Source organism: Aquila chrysaetos, chromosome 19, assembly GCF_900496995.4.
Source record: "Aquila chrysaetos chrysaetos chromosome 19, bAquChr1.4, whole genome shotgun sequence".
NCBI classification, from domain to species: Eukaryota; Metazoa; Chordata; class Aves; order Accipitriformes; family Accipitridae; genus Aquila; species Aquila chrysaetos.
Window position 1 is genome coordinate 23,157,883 of NC_044022.1, and position 19,681 is coordinate 23,177,563.

Genomic DNA, 19,681 nt, shown 5'->3' on the forward strand with positions numbered 1-19,681 from the left:
TAAGCACCTTCAGAAACGTCTCTAGTGCTGGAGATTTAAATACAGGAAATGCTGGGCAATCTCCAGCTGGCAGCACCTCCGTTCTCATCCATCCTGTAGATAAGTAGGGGCCGTCCTTCCCCACACCTTTCACACTCCAGTCTTTCACTCGATTTTTCATTCATTTGGGATGAAGGCTGGGCTGTCATTTCCTATCCCGTTAGATGCCACCTTGCACAGCATGGCCTGCAGACAGTGCGGCGATGTGGGTGCCAAGCGCTAAAAACATCCTGGGAGAAAAGAGCAAGTGAAACGGGGAGAGTGGAGAGGACGGCGTGAAGGGTAAATCTCCGTACAGCAGTTAAGGTTAATTATTGGGGTCATCATGGGGGAACTCTGAGTCCCGAGAGTTACATATTAAATGCATACAGAATATTTCTTTCTTTTATAAGATGGGATGGAAGCCTTTTCATTCCGGGGATCTGGAAGAAGCACATCTTGACCTTAACTGACAGCATCTGCTTCTGTTTTGACTGTATTGATGAATAAGACAACAGCAACGTGGTGGTGCGTAGAGCCCCAGGGAATATTTATAAGGCACATTAGTATGGCAATGCAAACTGAAACAGCTATTGACAAGCATGAAGTTCAGAAGCTGTGATTTTGCCCATAGCCATGACTGCTCCCCCCGCCTTGAAAACCCTTGTCAAGACCGATCATTACAACATAAGGAGGCAAGAACAAGGTGCCATTTCCATGGAACGAACCCAGCAGTATGGGGAAGGACAGAAAAGGGCTTTGGTAACCATAACGCTAATTCTTTGGGAATGTATGCAACAGGGAAGAGACGTTTCATGTCTGCATCCCTTCTCATGGGAGAGTTTAGGAAGGAGGTCTCCTGGATTTTTGGCAATCCATCACACATAGGAAATTTCAGCTGAATTTAATAGGATGTTACTTGCTTTCTGTGCTTTTATTTTTGTAGTTTTTCATAAGTGCTTTTCTGGAGTATATAGAGAGTCATAACTCTTGTATGGAATCTTATAGGATGCTTTAAAAAGTCCTGCAGTAAGGATCTCTGTATTAAACTAGTAGTTAGCATAATTTCTATAGAAACTGAATTACACTTTAGTAGACTTTCAATAAGGGAATATTAGACTTTTAATCAAGACAAAAGTACTATCATTGGTCCTTTTATTTAGGAGTCTTTTGTCAGACATACTACAGTCACACATCCTACTTAAAAATGGCTTAGGGCACAAAACTCAAGCAAAAAAGTTAGGTAGGTTTTGTTTCTAGGTTTGAATACCTCCATTTTTTTCTTGAATAGGGGTTAACACTTATTTTTTCTATTCCTCGGTTTCCCCATCTGTAAAATGAAGATAACAGTTAACCACATCACAAGGATGTATTCTCAGTCACATTTAATTACTTCTCCAGTGGTTCATATGAAATTTTATTTTGCTGAAGCAAAAACTTGTGAGTGAGAAATACCACAGCACATTACAGTGAATCTTTACTTGTGTCTTTCTTACAAATTCTGCAAGTTAGCAATTGAGCACATATGCCTAAAGAAGTCCCTCTGCTCTGCAAAATGTAGAGTGTCAATTGTTTTGGCAAGCATGACTGACTTTTAATTGTTTAGGGCAATTCCCCACTGGTTGTTTGTATATTTTCTGTGGTATTTTCTAAAGAAAGAGGATCTCATGGTATAAAGAACAAGCTTGAAGGTAAGGCACTTGGATTCTACTTTCATCAACAAGTTCCCTGTGTGACCCTGGCTAAATCACTTAATCTTTGCATTTTCTTCCTGTATAAAAAAAAATAATTATTGTAGTCTTTAGGCACCCTGATGCAATTTATATGTTACAAAAATATTAACTCCAAAGCAAAAGAAACCAGGGCTGTCCTTAACCTTACACTTGGAGTTTCACTCAGACTTCTGGCTTTTCAGATTTAAGGTACCAGCTGCACTCTTGAATGAAGCAATGTGACAGCTATCATAGCACAAAGATTTTTGTGATTGTTAATAACATCTTTTCACATTAATGCACTGAAAAGTAAACTGAAACTCATTGTGCCAGGTAATTTTCTCATTTTGTGGTCTCACTCACTCATTTTTGCCCTACTTCTTCCTGTGTTTATTTAATCTCTTCTCTGATCCAGACAGTACATGCTGTTTGCAGAACACTTTTTTGAAATATTTGTCTGTCCAGCATAAAGAGTAAGAAAACCTTGATTCCAGATTGCTCTTCCTAGTAGCTACTGGAAAATGAAGAATAAAAAATAACAACAAATAAATCTTAGAATTTGAAAAAATGTGAGAGGACGACTTCTAAAATTTCATGTCAGAAAATATTTGCTAACAGCCCAGGGAGAAAAACAGGTTAGAAAAGGAAATTAAACTTTCTTTTGCTCTCTAACAAAAGATGTGGTATATTCAAGAGCCAGTTTTATTATTCTTATAACAAAGAGTATGAATCTTTTACTATACCCGCACGTCTCATGTACCACCTATCCCAATCTGATAGTATAAGACAACTTTTTAAAGAATTTACCCACCTACTCCAGAAAAGCACTGTTGCATACAGCTGAAGCACACACCCACTATACACAATTGTTTCCTTAATACTCTAGAAGATAACAAGCAACCTGGTCTGTCCATTTCTCTGAAATTCTGTTTGGCAGGAATCAGATCTATTTTAACTCCATATTCGAACACTGCCTGTGCATCGCGGCCATAAATTCATGTCCTTTTTGAGTCAAATTCCCATTGGCTTCAGTAGGAACTGATCAGGCCACAAGTGAGGAAGGATTAACAAAGGATTTGTCAGAGATTAGTAATAGATCAGCCGATGTTGGCTAGTCGTTTTGAAAGGTTTAAGTTAGCAAGAATGAGGGAAGATGGTGGAGAGTGACATTGGTAACATGGGCAGCATGCTGTCTGAGCGTATCGACAGTAGCAGATAGTGTAATCTCATTTGCTGCATTAACTAACATAGGGAAAGTTACTGAGAGATACCACTGAGAAGAGGAACAGAAAAAAAAAAGGTGTTACAAATGGATTACACTGAAATTACAGCAATGCTTATATACACCACCCCACACAGGAGCACATCTCTGAGGTGTAGACACATATACAGACATAGTGACCCCAGAAGAGTCCTCAGCCTAAGAAAGGTTAAGAGATGGAAGGGAGCAGATGCATAAAGGTTGTCTCAAGTTCTAAGGAATAATGAGTGTGAACAGGAGCTCTCTGCCTCGTGGACTTGCTCAAGCTAAAGGACTTGTAGTCAAGAAAGCCAGAAGAGCGTACCATTGACATCTATTTTGTCGCAAGGACTAGAGCATTTCTCTGAGCAGCTTCCTTTCTGAACTACAACTTATTATGTGTTTGTGTGGTGGAGAATTTCTCATCCAATGGCAAAAATTTGCGTTATTGGTTACTCCACTAGAACTTTTGGCAAGTTCTTAACTATTCTCACTCTTCTATGAATTTAAATATTTTTAGTCTGAGTTTATCTATGTTCTGCTTTCAGACAGTAAATTTTGCTGCCTCTTCTTTTGGTAATTCCTCTGCTAGCAGATGTATTTCACTCCATACCATGGATATTACTCTGTGATACAAGTTAACCCTGTAATGAAGGAACAGACCTTTGAAGTTGGCATGGAAACAGGAACTGCTTATCAAGAACTCTTCCAGTGTTCAGCTCTTTTCTTTGATACTGGAAGGAAATTGTTGATTTAAGTGTGTCTGAGAAATATGACAAAGAATAAGGTCTTCTTTAGCCTGTTGTGTGCATTTTCTTCAGTAATTGAGATTGCCATACTTGTTGCTTCCTGAGAGCGCCAACAATTTTGTAGGTCCAGATTCTTCCAAACTACTTTGTAATTAAGTTTCTGCATCTCGTGTTCATCTTGGCTAAGTCTTCCAGAGCAGGTAGCTAACAAATGTATATTATGTTGGATGCCAGTTTGGGTCCAAGTGTTCACATGTTAAATCAAAGACAGAATTCTCAAAATGTGATTATGGAAGATGAGGAGGATGGAGTTTCTTCAGCAGTGGTCAAAACCTTAATCCTATTTTTTCTTTCCTTGCTCAAGTTCTTTCAGCTGAGTTGATTTTTATTAAAGTACCTTCAGTTTAGTAAACTGTGTTGGGAACTTTCGATACAAAGATGCCAAACACAGTCAGTACTCTCCCTCATCTCGTGGTTCTGTAGATGGAGAAGGCTTGTGGACTCTGCCCAAATGAAAATAAATAGATTGATTTAGTGCATTTGGACACCTAGAAGAAGTTGCCTTTCCTAGAGGTGATTTACATTTGCATTTGTTTTTCTTCTCAGAGCTATGTAACATGTTTGACAGACTCTATATGAACCCCCTAAGAAATTGTTTGGTTTGGCTATTATGATGCTTAATCCTTCCCACACTGGGAGTCTATGAGTTCTTTACTAGAGGGTATGTGTTCAAGTTTTTTGTATTCTGTCAGGATAATGCAAGCTGACAAGTACACAGGGAGATGATAAATCTAGACTTGAGGTCTTTTTCATGGTAGGTGAAGAATGAGCTAGAACTGTTTTCCTGGAGAGGAGTAAATCTCAGTGGTAATTTTTTCAAGCATCAGGCAGTGTTGTAGTCATGTGGTTGCCATGAAAAACAGTATAAAAGAGTCACGCGTCTAATAACTCCTACACTATAGCTCTTCAAAAATGTACCTGTGGTTCAGTGGTTTGAAGATATGGGTTTATATTAACTGAAGAGGGTTAGGGCCTGCATTTCCTATACTTGTGCCTAATTTCAGGGCTTAAGGGGAAGTCAGAGCATCCAGAAGCATGCAAGTGACATCTTAGGGTAAAATCCTAACAAAAGGGTATTATCAAAGTTTCATTCGACCATATGCTCAGAATTAGCTTCTTGTGAGCATGATACTTTTAAGAAAGTTGCCATGAAGCTTCAGTATCTCCTTTCTTGATTACAGTAACCTCTTCCCTGCCATATCGTATACCTTTTCTGCCTGCTCTAGAAATTTCTCTTTACTGATGTTTGGCTGTAAAACATCTCTCTCCCATTCTCCTTCATCCACCTTTTATCTCTTTTGACAGCTCCCTTTCACACCACCTGATGTTCAAACCTCTTGTGATGTTCAAAGCCTCCCGCCCGCCTCCCCCAAATACCTCAAATATCTGTCCTTCTCCAACCTCTCCCTGAAGACCCACTTCTATCACTGTGCCCATAAGAAATGGATTGCGGTCAGGCACAGACATGGCAAATAGGACCTGCTGATATTTCTGAAGTTGAAGTGACTGACACGCAGAGATTTAGCTTAGATAAACCCCTGCTTTTAAGACTGTGACCTTCTCTAAAAGGCTCCCTTGTATTATCTGCTTGAAAAAGTTGTGCTTCTGTTTTTCCTATGCAAAAAGTCTCTGAAACTGAGCCACAGGTTTCTCTACATTTTCCTACCCCGTGAGAAAAACCTTTTTTCACCCCATCAGAATGCGTCCCTGTGAATACCTGAAGCTGAAGCATTTCAGCTCTGAGCCTTAGCTTCTCCTTCTGGCTGTGACACCACATGAACAACTTTGCTATATATGAACAACATATATAGTGTATCAGCCTCAAAAGCCATTGATTTTTCCTTTCACATTTCCTCTCTGTACACTGTGTCCCGAGTGGAGCTTCCATTGATCTGGATGGGAGTTGGGTGTGGGATTCCAGCACAGGATACAGGGGAGGAGAGATAAGACGGCGCCTGGTAAGAGTTCACACCTCTGATAAGAGTTCTGCAGCGTAGACAGGAGAGCAGCATTTTCACCTTAATTATCGGTCACCTTCTTTTGTGGTTCAATGAAGGATTCTACATTTTAATAGAACATCAACCCAGGCACCTAGGAACTGCCTGAAGTCCCACAGAAAATGGCACTGATACCATCTTTAAAGTATGCATCTCCCTTCCCCTGTGAATTTTAAATAAAGCACTCTGCATCCTGAGCAGCACTCAGCAAGTGAGGGAGTATTGAAAAACCCAATGATCAAACACAGTCCTTGGTGATAATCTCTGGCAAACTAGTTCAGGGCTGAGGAAGAAACCAAGGAGAGTCTTTGGAAAGGATTTAGTTTTTTAGTACGTGCCTTAAAAATAAATTCCAGTATTTCAGTTTGTATGACAGAAACGTGGAGGGTTTTTCGAAAGGCAGTGGTGATAACAATAGGCTTATTAATACTAAAAACCGAGCTATATAATTATAATAAAACCATTGAGTCTCATTTCTTTTATATAGATGGCAGTATGCAAATAAGGAGCCATCCGCCTTGATAACTGCAAAAGCTATGAAATCCTTATTTGAAGAATTTCAGTCTGGTTTTCCTATAGCATTCAGTACTCGAAGTTAGAAAAGAAGCTGCCCCCCTCCTCCCCTTTTCTTTCTCAATATAACAATGCATTTTAAACTGCTCCAAAATTGCAAAGCTATTTCACAGTTTCATAGAGAGGAAATGGCTTGAGGGAACCATTTGCTTTTTTATGCCTGGAACATCAAAATAAAATACCAAATGGGAAAATGAATTCTGTTGTATAAAGGATGGGAGCAAGACAGAAAGGGCTTTGTGGTGGAGGGTGAGTCGGCTAGGGAGCCCGATGGGATTGCAGAGCCTAGCGAGGGACCTCAGGTTGGCTTAGATATGTTGAGGCTACCTGAGCATGGCAGGAGACCTTACAGGAACCCACAGCTCTTTGTTCCCTGTTCATCTAGGGACATGTTCTGCATGGTCCTCATCACAAGAGGAAGGCAGCGTACACGGGCTATTAGATATCTCAGTGATGTAAAAATCAGCAGCATCAGTGGTCTCTCTGTCTCTGCTGTTGTAAAATAGGGGATCCTAGGCAAATCCATTCACTTCTTCATGGCTTTGTTACCCCTTTGTGTTTTTCATGAGCAATGAGCTCTGCTTAAAGCAACAAACCATTAGGAAATGCTAAACTTCATTGAGAATTTTAAGAGGTTCATTGCTCCAAATTAAAAAGTAGCTAATAAGCTTTTCTCTTAGTGGCTTCATTGGAAATAAGGATACGTTTAGACGACTCAAGAATGGGGACGTTCTCAGGAAAGAGGAAAAGAAATCAAAGTGGAAACTAATGTCAGGATTAATGAAAAGTTTGATGAAGCATTCAGTGGTGACCTGTTAACCATGCATTAATCAGTGGGGAAGGCTCAGAGCTTGGCTGCATCCTTGAACTCAACTGCTGCACATTGGCCAGGTTGAGATTTTAACTGGAAACTAGACTTTTCTTGTGTTCCGTTGCTTAGCCAGAGGCTTCAGTAAAAAGCGAATGCTGTTCTTCTCCAGGGTACAGCGCATGTAGTTTAACACTCTAATTTTGAGTCTCAACCTGCAGAGTGACCTTGGGCAAAGTACTTTGTCTCTGCTTTTGCTTGCTCTTCTGTGCAGATTGCAGGAGAACCCTCCTGCCTCTGAGCACCGAGAATTGTAGTCAATGGCAATACATGACAGTGAGTACCATGAATGACACGTAAGTGCCCTGGAGAGAATTGGTCAAAAGCTTACAGGATTCTCCCAGTGATCTTCACCTATTGATAGCCAAAGCCATCCTGGTCAAGAGAAAGAAGTGTTCCCCCTAAGGTGTAGTACCTCTTGCCTGTAGATTGTTTTGCTACCTTTCAAAAGGTCTTGAAATGCATCTTCTTAAGTTTATCATTTATCCTGAGGGGTAAGACTGATTTGCTTCATCACAAACTCATGGTGCTTTGGGAATTCACAATAGAATTCTAGAGCTGAAATCTGAATGGCCACTAAAATGAAAGGGAATTGGGTATGTACAACCTCTTACGTAGTTCTGAAAAGCTATGACTTGAGTTTTTTCCATGTGGCTCCTCATCTAGTAGGGAAAGAAAATACACTTGTACATGACACAAATTTAGAGACATCTGTAGGGCTTGGTTTTCCTTTGAGGGCATAAGCATGGTCTACATAAGGACAGATTTGCTAGTGTAGCTGTACCTACAAACCTGTTTTATGAAGACATATGTTTATACTGGCAAGTGATTTTGACCATTCAGTTTAGCACTAGCTCCCTGAATATTTTTTTTTTTTTTTTTTGTGCTAGTGACAAAAGTGATTTGAGGTGTTGTAACATCATGACAACATGTCTTGGTGGTAAGGATTAATAACATCAAATCATGCCCTATTTATATACATACACATACATATTTCTGTGCATATTCCTGTACATAGACAACTGCTGTACATACAGCATTATATATCTAAAGCTTATTTATATATATATATCATTCTATATGTGTGAATACATATTTATATAAATCTTTGCCAGCATGCATTAGAGAATGACATATGCAGTGTTCCCTTGCCATTCGAACTCCCTGCTCAATATCCATGTTTTATAAAAAAGTCCAGTTAGAAAGAAAGTGGCTTTTTCACTCATGCATCCAGAAAAGTCCTTCAGACCTGCTTGAATTTAGGCCACCAGATCTTCAAAAGCACCAGGCAGTAGCACTACGTCCCAGAACAAAATGATTGTCACAGTTTGGTTTCCCTAAACACAACAGAACTTCTCACACCATGTAGCTCTAGAAGACAAAAGACACATGAAAACATACAAATTTTGACTGTTTCCCTGCAACAAGTGACATCCTGTCTAAAGAAATATTTTGTTTCTAAGTAAATGAAAAAACCCCCAAGTAATACTTTTAAATTAAACAGATATCGTTTTAGAGAATTGCATAGATGTAATATGTTATTTAAGCTTCCTGTGAAATTTTTTTTTGGAGTACATGTAAACAGGACAAAAAAAATTTGGAAGTCCATGAAACTTCTTTTTTCCCAGTGAGCTTTAGATCTCATAAGGCAGCCCAAATTAGGTTTTGTGACTCCTTTCTTAATGACTTATTGAGGAACCTCTCTTCAGAAATCCTGACTGATTTTGCCATTTGTGAATACTAAAACACATCAATAGCTGAAAAGATCAAGATGGGTATATACGGTAGCTAATACAAATATGGCTCTGCTCTGGATTCTGCAGGTAGAAGTATATTTTCCTAATTTTGGATGGCAGCAGTGAGAAGTAATCTTTCCCACTAGTGGATTGAACCTGAATTCCAAAAACTTGAATAGTTGTGGCAGAAATGTTACTAAGGGTCAGGGTTTGAGTGAGGGAATTTCTGAGTTTAAAAGAGAAGGGATAAAAGGAGACAAGACATTTTCAAGGGAGAAAGTGGTTGACTTTCAGGACTGTGGTACCTGAGTTGATTGGGAAAAAGGGAATTGCCAAGATATAGCTCATACATATTTTGCTCCAGATAAACAAGGAAAAATGGAAATAAAAGACTTGCACTGCCACATGTATCCTGGCTCCACATTGCCAGTGGGAGACTGACCTTGAAATCTGCTACCATACGGTAAAGGGGATCAATATTGATTCTTGCCTTCAAGGTGAAAGGATGTTTTTCAGCTTGGTATCATGATTTCAAATAGCTGCAGTTCTTCACAAGCTTTTAGGGGTACCTAATTCCAGGAAGACAGATGTGATGTAGTTAAATAAAGGATCATAACCCACTTCTAGATACTTTTCAATTTTTTTTCTCCTTCCCATACAGGCGTTCATATGCAGTCCTTCTAAACTACATTCAGATGCTCGAGTTTAGCTGTGTCCCAAAAGTGAACTATTTCACAGACATATTTTCACTGGCTTATAGAAGACATGACTATTATTTATAATTTCATGGTCTAGTTCAGAACTGAAACTGGCTGGAGACATTTTTCTACGTCCACCAGCTTGCTTTGGTGAAACGCAGTTTAGTAATAGCAAATTAGAATAACAAAACTTATCGCTCTGGAATTCATCATATACTCAACATCCCAAATGAGTTACCAGATAAAAATCAGTGTTGGTTCATTATTCAGTTAAAGAAACCAAAGAAGAATGAGAAAAAATGTGTCCATATATCTAGTGGATTTTAACATTTTTTTAATGTAGATTTTGCAAAATCTTCCCATCCCTTTTCTCTGATCCTTCCCTCTCTGCTCTCCAAAAGAAAACACATCTAGTTGCCTTAGGAAGAGTTGATGTATCAAATTTACAAAATAAACCAGAGCCAAATTACCTGCTAGGTATGGCTGGGGAAACTCTGTTCAAAACCAGATACCATTACAACTTTCAAGTCTGTATCCAAAATATACACACTAAGGCAGGTGAGGATTACAACGTAAACTAGGAATCACAGGTGGGAGACACCCTTCATCAAGGCAGCGAAGGAGCATAAAGCCAAAGCTTTATTTATTCTTGCATTTCTGAAAGCGAGTAATGCCACTGGCTCATATTCCTGCACTGTTATACCTTCCTCCAGGCTAGCAGGGAGCAGAACAGAAATACCCAGCTGTATTTTGTCTTCTCAGCCTACTCTGCTGGTTCTCCTTCCCTGCTGAAATCTCTGTATCTGTAGAGGAGCAGTCCGCAGTCCGTGCTGATTTCAGCAGCGCTGCTTTAAAGGCTGTCTCATCGCACGGAGGTGAATATCATACTCCGCAAGTGGGATGTAACTGGAATACGTATGTGAACGTATCGCTGCTTGGTCTGAGCAGGTGCACGCAGATCGGTTCATCATCCGTGTTAACCAGGCTGGATTTTGCAGCTGGTCCTGCCGCTCTGCCCTGTCAAATGTGTAGAAGCAGCAGTGCAAGCAGTCCAGGCAATGTCTGTGTCAGCGCTCCTGCCGCAGTCTGGAAATCCCTTCTTAAAGCAGACACAAGTCTTGTTAGGCTGTCTGCAGAGCCGGGGGAGGAGGAGGAGGAGGAGGAGAAGACGACCTGTCTGGATGCTGCAGCAGTTCCCAGGCTGGGCTCGGGGTTGCAACCCCTGGGCTCTCTGCCCTGTTCGGCTGTTGACCTGGCTTTGGCCAAATCACTGGAGTCCGTAGTGAATGGATTTTTCTCTCGCTGCCCTTAACGCTCAGACCAGGCAAAACAAAGGTCCATCTAGCCTCGTCTCTGTCTCTGAGAGTAGCCACTTGTCAGCGCTTAGGGAGGTGTTTGAAAACGGGGCACAAATATTGTGCTATTTCCCAAATACTCTTCCAGCCCTTTGCCTGGTCAGATTATAAATTCTTCGGGGCAGAGACAAAATCTTACACTGTTCTTCTACACCAGGATCCCAGTCAATTTTGAGGCCACGTAGTGCTCGTATCGTCTAAAAGAATGATAATTAGTGGCCTGTGACTGGCAACTGGAATTGGGTTCACAGCGACGTGTTTGTTGCTGCGGCTTTCAGGCAGGACGGGACACTCGTTTCTACACTACGGACAGTTTACTGCTCTGTCCCTATCGCCAGGATTAACACACACGCTGCTAGCAAGGACCCACTGAGGGTCTAAAAGTGTTACAGATGATAAGTGTGTAACAGGAAAGTCAATTATCAACCAGCAGATCCCGGTGTTACCTTCCAAGGCACAGAATTATAGCCTGCCACTTGCCTTTTGCAGGTCATCTTTCACAGTGTTACAGACCCACATTAAAATGACTTGTGACTAACGACAGAGCAGGGCTTAGTGCCTCTTTATCACTCTGCAGTGAAAGGAAGGTCTTCTTTTTAATACTGCAGAAAAAGCTTTCTGATTGAGACTTCAGATTGGCTACAGAAGATTTGCATGGCTAAGAAATAATTGCTTGGTTTATGTTTTGACACAATTCAGCTCACTGTTTGCATTATTTACTGGCCTGACAAAATCTATGTATTATTTTTATTTTTTCATTTTACACGCTATAGTAAATGTTTGCTTTGGTCCGCTACCTGCTTGGACTAACCTTTGCAGTATAAATTCTGTATTAAAACATTCAAAGAACCAGGGGTTTCTATGATGCGTTTTAAAAGGCAGGTCAGTGGTGCAGCTTCTGTAGGATATGCATTTAAAAAAAAGGTAAGGAAAAAAATAAATATGATCACAAAAAAGGAAGACACTGAGAAATGCATGCTCGGAAAAACCTCCCCTGGAAGAAGATGGCTTGTCTGTGATCTCTACAGCAGTTTCTATGCTGTTAAAAAAGAAAAAAAAAAAAAAAAAAGAGGGCTAGGGACTTATCTATAGGCTAAAGGACAAGTGGCAAGAAGCTCACATACTCATTGCTACCCCCTCCAGAGCCGATTTGTTTTGGTGGCATCCAGCAGGAATGGTCCAAAACACGGCCATGGAGCACCAGGAGCCGAGCAGTGCCGGTGATCGGGGAGCCAGGGCTGGAGCTCAGTGCCTGACCGCTGTCAGCGTAAGACTGTAGAGGTGCCCTGCGGTACCTGGGACGAGACTTGCATTCATCTGGAAGATCGGGGTTAGAGCCTGGGCCACGCTCCGTCTTGGTGCGAGTCAGCATCACGCTGTTGGCTCACTGACTCAGTGGATTTGTACTGACATCCACCAGGAGCGAAAGCGTCATCCGACTTAGCGTACAGCCCTCAGCAAGGGCTGCACATCACGAGTCGGTTAAAAGAGCCCTCAAGAAGCCAAGAAGTACTACAAAGTGTTCATCTCTGAGTCATAATTTCCTCCACGCCTGGCTTTTTTCTACCGCTAAAGCAACAAATAAGCAACATTTTGTGTGCCGCCGGTACGTACCAAGAAGTGTTGAAGGAGAGCCCAGGCTCTGTTCGGGCATGCTCTCCCCAGCCTGAAGCAAGAAGGAATGAAGCTGTGCAGCTGTGTAATAAGTTTGGGATTCACCTAATGTTCCAAAAATAGAGGGCAGAAATACTGTGTCAAGCAGTCCTAAAGCAGACATATAAAAGACTGCTTAGGGAAAAAAAACCAAACACGTGTATTTGGGGTCGATTAAAATGCCTCCATTCTTTTAGAGTTTTTAAACATTTTGAAAAAGAGTATTATGAATAACCTAGAGCAAATTTATAAACTAACTTTCTTAGCAAGGGAAGTTTGAAATCTTTTTGTTTAGAAATAAGAATAACCAACTTATAGACCTGGTGACCACATATGTGGTTGCTGTTTTTTTATTTGATTGTCAGTTATAAGGTTATGGATCACAACTTAAACTGGACTTTTGAAGAAAAATTATCAAAAGGTCAAGATTTGGCAAATTTACAAAAATTTATCAAGAACATTCATTTTTGATCTACTGAAGAACTGAAAATTGCTTCATTGGGCAAACTGAATATTTCATCCACCATATGTGCATTAAAAAAACCTGAATTAATTTTGAGATAGTGGGTATACTTCGCTCACCTTACAGTGCACAATAACAAGTCCTTTTTCAGAGAATTCACTGTCTTGTTGCTAAGTGTTCGTACACAGTTGCCAAAGTTAGTCAGATTGCTGTATGACACTTCCCCACAAATTTCAATTTGTAAAGATCTTCAGGATCTTCTGAAATGAAAGTCACTCCAGCTATGTAAACTGTTACTATCATTGGTTTCACAAAACTAAAATTGTGTTCTTAAACTGCTTACCAGTGTTCTTTTAATCCCTTGGAGGTATTACTCTTGTTCCTTGATTGAATACCAAAATAAGAAAGATCTCCTTGTCTTTTTTTTTTTCTGAAATGCAATTATTCTTTTATATCATCTGGGAAGAATGGAAAGAAAAGAAAAAAAACAAACAGTGCAAAGCCAAATCAATTGCATGGTACAGCATTTACAGGCTGGTCTTGATTCAGATCAGTATTGACAATATGTTATTTAGGAAGTACTTTCTGGCCTGACTGGCCTGGGGGATTAAATTTTAAAATCCTATCAATGGGCTATGTAACAGGAATCATGAAGAAAGTGTAGCCATAACAGAATTGAATGCGTGCATGTAATCTGTCTACAATCTGGAGGTATTTTATTTATGTGCCTGCTCTTAAATGTCCAATTAGTGAGTCCCTAGTGATCGAGATTACTGTAATACATGCCCAGCACGTAGTTTATAGTGCGATCCCAGTTAATCCAAACCTATTGTAGTCATTCTCTTGTGTAATGTGCAAAATAAACAGTCTAAATTACTATTTACCATCTTTACCTTGGTCATATGTCAGCTTCCTTCTCCCTGGAAAGCATGCTTTGGTAAATTGGTAAGCCCTCATAATGATAAAAAAAAAAAAGAAGTAAGTTTTTTGATATGCATTGATACTTCCATTGTGAAAAGGCAGGAGAGTCAATTTGCCTTCAGTCATTTAATAGCATAACTCTTTGCAGCACTGAAGTGGGTCAGCTAATGTTATCGCTGAACATTGTGATGGGGAGGAAAGTTAGTGCTGTCTTAGTGTCCCACAGGTTTTTAGGAGGCAAAAGCAAATCAGCTGAAGAAATAAAATAATATGCTGATGAAAATATTTTTTATTTTTTTTTTTTTTAGCTGAGGGTCACTACATCTAGCAGATATTGTGAAGGCTTTTTTTTTCTTGAGCAGTACAGTGAATTTTGCTTGGAGGAAGCCAACTGAATCCAGGTCAATCAGATTAGAACAAATAAAATAGGCTGGGTATGCTGGAAAAGAAATTTGCCCTGGCCCTTAGTTGCAAAGGGCACAAAAATCTCTCAAGCTTCTGCAGGTTAAAGCCTGAAGAGCAAGGCTGCAGCCACTTCCAAGTTATTTAAATACCCCAAAGCATTTAAAGTTATTTTGATCTCTGTTTCTGTGGTAGAAGTCTGAAGCCTTCACTGCAGTAACTCAATATTCACAGCAGCGTAACAAGGATCCATAACCTGTCATGTCTGCAGCATGACGGGATGTAAAACACCATTGCTTGTCCAGGTAAAACAAGGTCAGATTATTAAAATACAAATCAATCTGTTATTGTTTAATGTGCTGCTCACTGTGACTCGCATACATGACTTACCAAGAGAAACACCTTGTATAAAAGCAGGTGTTATATGTAAGTCATTTTAGGTAAAGACAGCCCATCAGAGACGAGATGGTTAAGGGGCCTGCACTTTTTGGGGCGATGGCAGAAAAATCAAATTTGATTGACCTTCCTGGGAGGAACTGAAGTAAAAAAATGTAACAAGGTAATGAGCTATTTATTAAAAATACTCCTTCGCACTTTCATAGCTCTGTTTATATGACAATTAATAGCCAGCTAATCCTCCCATGCACTTTGCAAAGGGATTATGTAAGTACTGTCCCCGTTTTGTAGGTGGGGAAACAAAGGCAGGAAAAAAAAAAACATTCTCATGGCAACAGAGGGAATTGGTGCAAGAACTGGAGTCTGACTTCAGGAATTTCATTTCTTCCTTTGCCTTACTCTTACATGTACTGGATGTTCCCTTAGTGGTGATTTCTGAGCTCTGTTTTTGTTTCGTTCTTTCTTCTCCCTGTCTTAAGTGACCTGATTTTATCTTTCTTAACATGGAGAGGCTCAGCAGCATCTCATAGGGAGGCTTAGAGAAGCACTGCAAATGTGGGGCATCTGTGGTTGTAACCCTTCCTTGCCCATGATGCCTCCTTCCAAAAAATGCCCAGCCTCATCTATCTGCCTGGCAAATCCATCTAAGGGGTCTGTCAGAAGGGGAAAATACAAGAAAGGGCAAACTGAGCATGTGTAAGCTCATCCCACACCAGGGATTTTCTTAGACGCTTGGCAGTTTTGTAAATTCTCATAAATTAACTCTGTAAGTTCAAGAAAAATCATAGTATCTTTTTCTATCACATCTACAGTCTTACCTGTTTTCTCTCTCCCCCTTCCTGTGATTATTTCACCCTGAGGAAGGGTTTCCATGATCAAAACCCTGCTGCTCGCTGCTCTTTGTAGCAAGGTGTAAACACCGTGCTGGCAGCTTTAAAGGTTTTGGGAGTCTTTATTCTGCAAGCATGAGGAGCGAGGAAGAGCAAAGGAGGCTGTTACACACTCTTGTCCTCGTGGAAATGAGGAATTTTCACCCAGCCCACATGCATTTAATTCTCCATAACACCTTTCAGAGGGGAGTTGCACTTTGTGCAGGGATTCACTTACCTATTTGCATGTGCTTCACCACCTTTTTAGAGTACCCTTCACGTGGGAATCATCTAGCTTGATGAAGTGTAAGCTCAAAGGAGTTTTCTAGGCATAATGTGCATTATCAACCAGTTCGTCAGCAGGCCATTTTTGCCAGATACCTCCCCAACTCCCTTTTTGTTTTACCAAGTGTCCTATCAAAGACTGCAGACTCTACTTGGAGAGGCAGCAGGAAAGGAAAGGTGTCAGATACGCGTTCCCTGCCAAAGCGCTTTTGAATTTATCAGTTCTGCGGAGCTAAGGAGACAGAGCTCTGGGTTGCTTCAGTTTTAAAGATAGCACTGGATGTCTTTACTTAGAACAAGTGTATGAGTGCTTGGGAAGTTGCCATGAGTCTGACCAAGTCTGGGACTCAAGTGACTCCCAGGTGGCTGTGCTTGGAGCTCGATGTGAAGAAAGCCCTGACCAGAACTTGCCAGCCCAGCCCTCACGCAAAGCACAGAAGCCTCATTTTTTTTATCCCTTGTGTTAGTTTGCTGTTGAAAGAGAAACATTGAACAGGTAGCTTGGGGTTTCCTTGTCTTAATCAAGGATTTGGATGGATCTTCAAAAGTCCTGAGCCTTGAAACTGCCTCTCTGCAGCTGGATCTAATGCTTGCAATGAAATTAATGTAGAGTTGGTGCCCCAGTGGTGCAAATGTGGAAGCTAACCCTGTCATGCAAGTGTAGAATGGGTATTAGAGCAGAACTCGGTGTGCTTTATATGAGGCATTAGGCAAATCCCTATTTAAGAGGTTACAGTTTTGAATCTTCAGCCTACAAATAAGAAAAATCTTAAAGACCTGACATCCAGACCTAGGTTTTTTTCTTCTAATGCTTTCTGTGGTTTGAAATGCATGATCTGCTCCGCATGCTGCAAGTTAGAGAAGGTAAACAAGCTCTACACTGGTCACACATTTTCATCCTGCCTCTGCAGTGTTTTGTTCTCCAAGGACTGACTGCTGTTGTGATCCAAGCAAGAAAAGGGAAGTTTTCTGCAAACTCTGCTATCTCATCCCAAACTAGCCTTAGGGTAAAATTGTAGCTTGGTATAGTCTGAAGAGCAATTCAGGTGCCTAGACATAGGCATTCGCTACTATAGAGGATGCCACAACGTATTCCAAAAGATGTGCGTGAGAGGGGCAAGAAGCTGTGGGATACCCCAGGAGATCTCAAGCAGGGCTAGATGCCCCTACTTAGGCAAGTGAGTGACTCTTTCGGAGTTTTACTGTTGAATTCATCAAAGCCAAGATTTTTGTCTCAGCATGTCAATCCTGTGGTGAATATATGGCATAAAACCTGACTTTCAGATAGTAGCAGAATTATTTTAGACTTTTTATAGTTTTGGAATAATTTTCTTATTACCCTCAGTCGCTGTGGGAAAGGCAGGGTGGAGTGTGAGTGCGTGCAGTGATGGTTTTGTGAAGTTGGTGGAGGGTGTTGAGTTAACACCCCCAGCCTTCCCAGACTGCTGTCTGGCACCTCATTCATCTGAAGACCTCCGAGCATATAAGGTCTGTGATAAACAAAGGGGGTCTGTCCTGTGCCTCTGGGATTCCAGTGGCTTATTAAAGATTGGATTGTTTAATGTTATCCTTTAAGGGAGAGATATTTCTGTGGATAGGGAGACTCCTGTGTCACTGGACAAGAAAGAACAAGGCTTTCATGTTACTTGTTTAAACCATTAAGCACTGATGTTTTGCTGTTTGACATACCATTGTTTCTTGCTCTTTCTAACTGGCCCTGTTTCTCCATTCCTTGTGGTTAATTATTGCTCTCATTCTGTTTCCGGCATGTCTTCTGCTCTGTTACTGGATCCATAGGGGAAAAGTGACTGAGGGAACTAAGCACAGGACCAAGGAGCAGAGGATTAACTGTCCCCGTGGGAAGCTTGAGTTACTAGCTGCCACATATGCACATTTTCATTGCTAACAGTGAAGGAAAAGTTAACAAAGAGCTTGTCACCTAGAGCAGAATACAGGAGAGTAAGAAAAATTTCTGTAAGTAATTTGTACTGCCTACCATGACAGCACAGTGCATGCGGTTCATGTCTAATTATTACTTTTTATTATTTATTGTTTGCATTATACTAACATCCACAGGTACCAGTCAGGATTGCAGCAGCATTGTGAGAGATTCTGCTTCAGCACAGACTGGGTCAGCACTGGAAGTTTTTAACAGTATAACTATGTCAGCTGAGAATATAAATGTCCTCCTAAAAGAACTATATTGTTACAAGCCACAGTATTGCATCACAGCAGACCTGCCTTCTACTTTTGCAGCTTATTCCCCTTCCCACACGGGAAAGATATGATGCAGGTGTAAACATTTTTCTGTCGTTCTGAGTATTTATAGTTGGATGCAGCTGCAGCAGTTTAATACTGCTGTAGTTTCAGGCAACATCAGTCCACAAGTAAACACATGTAAGACAGACCCTGCCCCAGAAGGCATCACGTCTCAGTAGGCAACAAGTGGGAAAGGAATCAGAGCCATAAATGAGCCATAAATCTGTTGAACGGTGGTGCTGGACAAGGTGCATGTCTCATCCCTGGATCTGGGCTGGCATTTGCCTGCTACAGGAGGAGACAAACTAGTCTTCACCCTAATTCCATGTCAGTGTCAATGCAGCTCTACTGAAGTTACTGCAAAGCCGGGGTAATTCTAATTAGGCCCCACCTGTCTCAAGATCTGGTTTGTTATCTTCAACTCTCACGAATTAATGTGCCAGGGGCTTCTCAAAAAGTAGCTGGCTGGCACCTTAGTTTTGCAGCCTGAAAGAGCACTTAAGCCTGATCTGCCTTGCAGAGTGTCTTGGGCATCTTCTTCCCAATCACTAACTAAAATGGAAATAAGAGGGAATTCAGCTCCTGTTAGAGTTTGATATAGTTTCTGCCACATTCTGCCAACAGGCAAGTTGGCTTCAACTTGTGACAAGAGGTGCTCGAGAAGGTGTAAGAATAAATGCTCCTGCCGAATTTTCAAGGCTCAGTGTGACAAATAATAAAGCAGTCAACTTCTGTTGACTTTTTCTCCAGGATTTTAATGCAATGGCTCTGAGATTGGCTGATGGACAGCTCTGGAGCTTGCTGCTCCTGTGACTGGGCTGGCAACTTTTTTGTAGAACAGATTACTTACTCAAGACTGGTAGCCTGATCTGTGCAGCATGTGGTCTTTGTTAGTGCTTCATATCTCCACAATGTTTTGTGCTTGAGATAAATTCTGTTACTATCAGCCGTGTTCTCAGGGTACTCTCTTTTAGTCTGGCATCAATGGCATAGCACTTGTTTTCAGTAGGTGTAGAAGCATAGGGAAAGACTGAACAAAGCAAATAATCCTACCAAATCACAGAAAAATGCCAGGTTGGAACAGCAACCTCTATGTCTTCCTGAATTCCTAGGATGTTTTGTTCAAATAGAGTTATGAAAGCAGCAAAAGCTGATTTATAAAATTTTGGTGACTATGTGAAATATTTTTATGGATCTGTATGTTTTAAACAACCTGTCTGTACATATAGGTGTATTGAAGCGTATGGATTAGCTTGTTTTATCACTTCTTGATTGATTATGACCTCTATAGTCCTAATCAATAAAGTCTGTAGATTTAGGAAGCTATCTGATCCAGACTGTAGTCTAAAGCAGAGATATACATGTCAGAGCTAAAGTGATATGTTGACTTGGTAGCTGGCAGTGGGTGACAAATATGGGTGAGGAAA

The 19,681-nt window shown here is 40.8% G+C and overlaps 1 protein-coding gene across 9 annotated transcripts in view; it reads left to right on the forward strand.

The window, feature by feature from the left end:
• TENM4 (teneurin transmembrane protein 4) overlaps positions 1 to 19,681 on the forward strand; it is a 603,540-nt gene that overhangs the window by 159,685 nt on the left and 424,174 nt on the right. The gene's annotated exons all lie outside the window — the stretch shown is intronic.